Genomic DNA, 6,000 nt, shown 5'->3' with positions numbered 1-6,000 from the left:
TAGATCTCGTGGCTAAAGAGTTTAGTCGGCTATTCACGAACCATTGAAGCATCGAGCCATAGGTCCATTAGGTCCCCTAGGTAGCTTGGATAAAGTCAAAAACCAGTGTTTGGGTTAATTTGAAATGTTCAAATTGACAAGAGGAAGTTCGGTTATATATGATATAATTGGACTGGTTAATTATATATGATATAATTGGTTAAATGTATGAGATACATTATTTTGGAGGAAATTAGATATAAATATGATTTATATCAAGTAGAGGAGAAAATACTATAATAGATATGTGATATCAAACTATAGGATAAAAATATAATATAATTATATTTATTAATTAGTTAGTTGGTTAATTATATGATAATTAATCCAAAATTCACTTTCAGGCGTGGGTTAGTGGGGCAACGTCTGTTATTGTAACCAATGAGTTAAACTAAAAATAGTTTTCATTTTGTTCAACCGACCATCGAAAAGTCGTAAAAAAAAAAAAAAAATTGTGAGAGTGCATAGGTAGAATTAGAAAGCGATCGCTTAAGTTTTTTTGAGAGCCTATACGATAGCACTTTCCGCATAAACGATCATCTACTTCGCGTCTAAACGATCGCACACTGTCGCCTACATGATTGCATAGCTTCTCTAGAAGATCATATAGTGTGCCGATTTAGTTAAACGATCATATACCTTTTCGTAAACGATCGTTTAGTAAATCATACATGATCGTGTAGCTTCTCCTAAACGATAAGCAATCTGCTATGCGATAGCGTCTTTCTCCCTCCCACTTGTTTATCGCCTACACGATTTGTGTTTCCTGCTTCCTCTACCAAATTCACCAAAGACCACGATTTGGGTTATCATTCTAAGAATACCTGGGGCTCTTTACTAGTGGTGTCGTCCCCACGATGTTCGTGTTCATGGTTGTTGATGCTGCTATTGTTGACGTTGTTGATAGGCATTGGTAGATCGCATGGAGGGTTCTGCTGTGTTGAGTTCCAAAGTGTCGAAGATTGTCTTCAACGGGTATGAAACTCTCTCCCTTGTTATTTTCTCTTTCTTAGCATGCCGATAATTAAGTGTTTGTTTGCATAATTGTATGTATTGAATGTATAATATGTTTTTCGGGCACGATGAGATCGGAGCAATCCAAACGTGCTCATAGAACTCTTCGGTAAGAGATCCTTCAGGTGGTACTCGTGGCATCAAAACAACATGATCATTGGAATTGTTGCTCTTGCTCAAGCTCAAGCTCATTGTGTTGGTACCTATAAAGGGGGAAATAGAGAGAAAACTTATTACCATCAAAGAAAATGAAATTAAAATTCTATGAAAATCATTTACTTAAAATAAAAATTCAAATATTCCATTGAATTGAACTCTTCCCTCTCTCGACAGTCGGCCTCCACCACAACAACATATTCATTTTTTTATTTACCTTAATTCCCGATGCCGAACAAAATGGGTGGAATCTTCTGTTGAGACCATCGATGTCGAGGGAGAAGGAGAACCGATGAGGGAAGACGAAGAGAATGAATCGGCTGAAGACGAAGAGATGGAATCGGAGATGAAGAGATAAAGATGGAGAGATGGAATCGGCTGAGGACTGAGGGAAGACGAAACATGAGGTCATAGTTTCGAACGAGCGGCTGAAGCTGAAATGAAGAGTGAAGACGAAGGCTCGAGTTTCGAATGACGAATCGGAATCACGAATCAGAGCGGCGGCCACAAACTCAAACAAAAGCCGAAGAAAGGAAACCTTTTTATTCCAACGAACCGAATCAAACTGAATTTTTCAGTTTTGCTGATAAATCGATTCGGTTCAGTTCGATTTTGCAAATCGAATCGATTAATACGATTTTCTGTCCACCCCTACCTGCCATGAGAAGGAATTTAATATTTATCTCATGCTTGCTAGAACAAAAGTATAAAGTTTCTTTTTAAGTTAATGAAGTGTTCATTATTTTAAAAGGTATTAAAATATGTTCTGCAAAATTGGAAAATAACTTATATGTGTTAAAACCAACTAAGGTAAAGTTGTTTTGAATATAAAGATATTTAAAACGGCTAAAACATAAAATAAGAAATGAAAATTTTCTCCTAGTACCTATCTTTAGCACTTAAGACTTGGTCAAATTAATCTCAATAGGATTAAGAGATTGGTTAAGAGTGGACTCCTATCACAGTTAAAAGACAACTCTCTACCACCATGTGAATTTTGTCTTGAGGGTAAAATGACCAAAAGATCTTTTACGGGAAAAACTCTTAGAACCAAAGAATCCTTAGAGCTCGTACATTCAAACTTCTGTAGTCCGATGAATGTCATAGCACGATGAGGGTCTGAATATGTCTTCAGTTTTATTGATGATTATTCTAGATATGGTTATATTTACCTAATGCATCATAAGTCTGAAACACTTGAAAAGTTCAAGAAATATAAGGCAGAGGATGAAAACCGATTAGGTAAAACATTAAAACACTTCGATCAGATCGAGGTGGTGAATATATGGACTTAAAATTCTAGGACTATTTGATAGAATACCGAATTTAGTCTTAGCTTAAGGCACCCGGTACACCTCAACAGAATGAAGTGGTGGAAAGGAGAAATAAAATCTTATTAGACATGGTTCATTCGACGATGAGTTATGCTCAGTTGCCTAATTCTTTTTTAGGACATGTAATAGAGACTGATGTGTATATATTTTGAACATGATTGTCTCGAAAAGTGTTTCAAAAACACCTTACGAGTTATGCAGATGACATAAAGGTGGTTTATGTCACTTCAAGATTTGGGGATGCCTAACACGTGTATTGGTGAAAAACTCAAAGAAATTGGAACGTAGGTCAAAAGTATGCCTATTTGTAGGATACCTAAAAGAGACAAAATGTGGTCTATTTTATCATCCTCAGGAAATTAAAGTATTTGTATTGACAAATGCAACATTCTTAAAGGAAGACCACATAAAAAATCATCAACTTTGCAGTAAGCTAGTATTAAGTGAAAGTACACAGAAGCTACAAGAGTTGTTAACGAAACTAGTCCATCACATTCTTCTCAAGAGTTAAGAATGCCTCGACGTATTGGGATAGTTCTTCAAGAGCCTGATCGTTACATGTGTTTGACAAAAACTCAAGTCGTCATATTTAATGATGGCTTAGAGGATCCGTTGACCTTAAAACAGGAAATGGAAGGTATGGATAGAGACCAATGGATAAAAACCATGGATCTCGAAATGGAGTTTATGTACTTTAATTCAGTCTCATAACTTGTAGATCAACCAGAAGGGGTAAAACCTATTTGTTGCAAATGGATCTACCAGAGAAAACGAGACCAATCTGGTAAGGTACAAATCTACAAAGCTAGACTCATGGCAAAAGGGTTTACCCAAAGAGATGGGGTGGACTATGAAGAAACATTCTTTCTAGTTACCATGATCAAGTCTATTAGAATACTCTCCATTGCTGCTTTTTACGATTATGAAATATGGTAAATGAATGTCAAGACAGCCTTTCTGAATGGCTATCTTGAAGAGAGTATCTATATGTCTCAACCATAAGGGTTTATAGAGTAGGGGCAAGAGCAAAACGTTTGCAAGCTTAAAGATCCATTTATTGGTTGAAACAAGCACCTCGATCCTGTAATATGAGATTTTATACTGCGATCAAATCTTATGGCTTTGAACATAACGTTGACATACCTTGTATTTACAAGAAGATTATCAATAGGACTCTAGCTTTTCCCGTTTTATATGTTGATGATATTCTACTCATTGCAAATGAGATAGAATTTCTGGTTGATATTAAGAGATGGCTGACATCGGAATTCCAAATGAAGGATTTGGGGGATGCACAATATGTTCTTGGAATCCAAATAGTTCAGACTCGCAAGAACAGCACACTAGTATTATCTCAGGAATCTTGTATAAACAAGATGTTGTCAAGATATAAAATGCAAATTTTCAAGTTACCTTTCAGGTATGGAATTCATTTGTCTAAGGAACAATGTCTTAAGAAACCTCAGAGGTTGAGTTACGAAATGAATTCCCTATGCATCAGAAATAGGAAGTTTGATATATGTCATGTTGTGTACACGCCCGAACATATGCTATGCAGCTGGAATAGTCAATATATATCAGTCCAATCCTGGATATGATCATTGGGCTGCCGTTAAGAACATCTTCATGTATCTTCAAAGAATGAAGGATTATATGTTCATGTATGGTGCTAAGGATCTGATCCTTACAAGATACACTAATTCTGATTTTCAAACCGATGTAAATTCTAGGAATCTACTTCGATATCAATATTCACTTTAAATAGAAGTGTTATAGTATGGAGGAGTATAAAGCCAAGTTGTATTGTTGACTCCACCATGGAAGCGGAGTATGTAGCTACATGTGAAACAGAAAAGGAAGCAGTTTGGCTTAGAAAGTTCTTAACTGATTCAGAAGTGGTTCTAAATATGCATCTATCGATCACCCTTTATTGTGATAACAGTAGAGCAGTTGCAAATTCCAAAGAACCAAGAATCCATAAGTGCGAAAAGCACATCAATGACAAGTACCCTCTCATCGAGGAGATAGTACACCGAGAGACGTGATCGTCAGGCAAATAGCCTCAGAAGACAATTTAGCTAATCCATTTACAAAGGCCCTCACGGCTAAAGTATTTGGGGGTCACTTAGTCGGACTAGAACTATAAGCTTCATAAATCTATGGTAAGTGGTAGTATTCATGGGTATAAAAATGCCCTAATTTATTGTATTTATTCTCTCATACTAAACCTTGCATATATTTATATATATGTAAACTCACTGGAGTTTTAGTCTAAGTAGGAGTTTGTTGAGTTGTATGTCCTAAAACTCGTAGTTTGTAAACATAAACATATTCTATTTGCAATAAAGATGTTATTAAGGTTTATTCATAAAGTTATTACTCAATGTATGAATTGTTCATTTCGTTTTAAAAAGAACCTAAATCTAACAAACTAAGATCCATGGCTATTACATGAGTACTTGGAATTTATGTAGAGACATAAAAGTGGATAAAGTTCTAGTAGATAGCCAAAACGGTCTATAGTATACGGATAAGGCTGGATACCTTATTCTGAGGACACTATTGGATGTAATCCACTTTGTATTTAATAAAAATGATGTGATCCTGTATCGTTTATGTAGAGACATGCGAGTGAGGACGTCCTGTGCAAAGAGTTTGTATATGACCAAACTAAGAAATAAGTCACTCTTACTTTATAATATTGTTTAATGTTTAAGACTGACTATTTCAAAGCGATGACCTAGGTAACTTGACCTTAATCCTGAGCTAACTATGAACTCTTGTTATTGGAGATTATCCTTAGATTTGCATAAATAAGGGTTGGCCCATCAGCGCCGGCTCAATAAGCCTCCCATTTCAAGGGTAAGATTGGGTAGATAGCTGGGGATATAGGGTGCAAGACGAAATCCACTTCCACCAACTTTTAGGGATAGTAGATAGATTGTTCCCTTAAATTCTGACTTCGGGTTTTGAACAAGGGGCCCCACCCTCTCATTGGACCGAGAGGGATTCGGTTTAGCTATTGGATCACAAACCAATTATTCATTAAAGAATCAGTCGAACTTAAGGAGCAAGATGTAATTTAGAGAGTAAAACAACTTATGGCCCAACCATTATTACGAACAACCTGTGAAAGATTGAATTATTGATTATGATTATAGCGGGTGGACAAAAATATATCTACAATAAGGGGAATGCAACTACTAGGCTTTAGTGGAATGACTTGGTAGTTAACGAATGTTGGTTAATTAAGATAAAGAGTTTAGTCGGTTAATCTTGGATTGTTGGAGCTCATGATCTGTAAGTTCATTAGGTCCCCTACTAGCCCATAAATAGACAAAACCTTAGAATGGAGTGATGAGAGAATTTGAAACGTTCAAATTCGAATTACGAGAATTGTTAATTATATGTGATATAACTAAACGTTTAATTATCGAATTACACATCATTGGAGAGT

Source organism: Benincasa hispida, chromosome 2 (genome assembly GCF_027475165.1).
Source record: "Benincasa hispida cultivar pf3 chromosome 2, pf3_genome.v1.1, whole genome shotgun sequence".
Classification (NCBI taxonomy): Eukaryota; Viridiplantae; Streptophyta; class Magnoliopsida; order Cucurbitales; family Cucurbitaceae; genus Benincasa; species Benincasa hispida.
The sequence above is the reverse complement of the archived record's forward strand: the minus strand, read 5'-3'. Positions refer to the sequence as shown.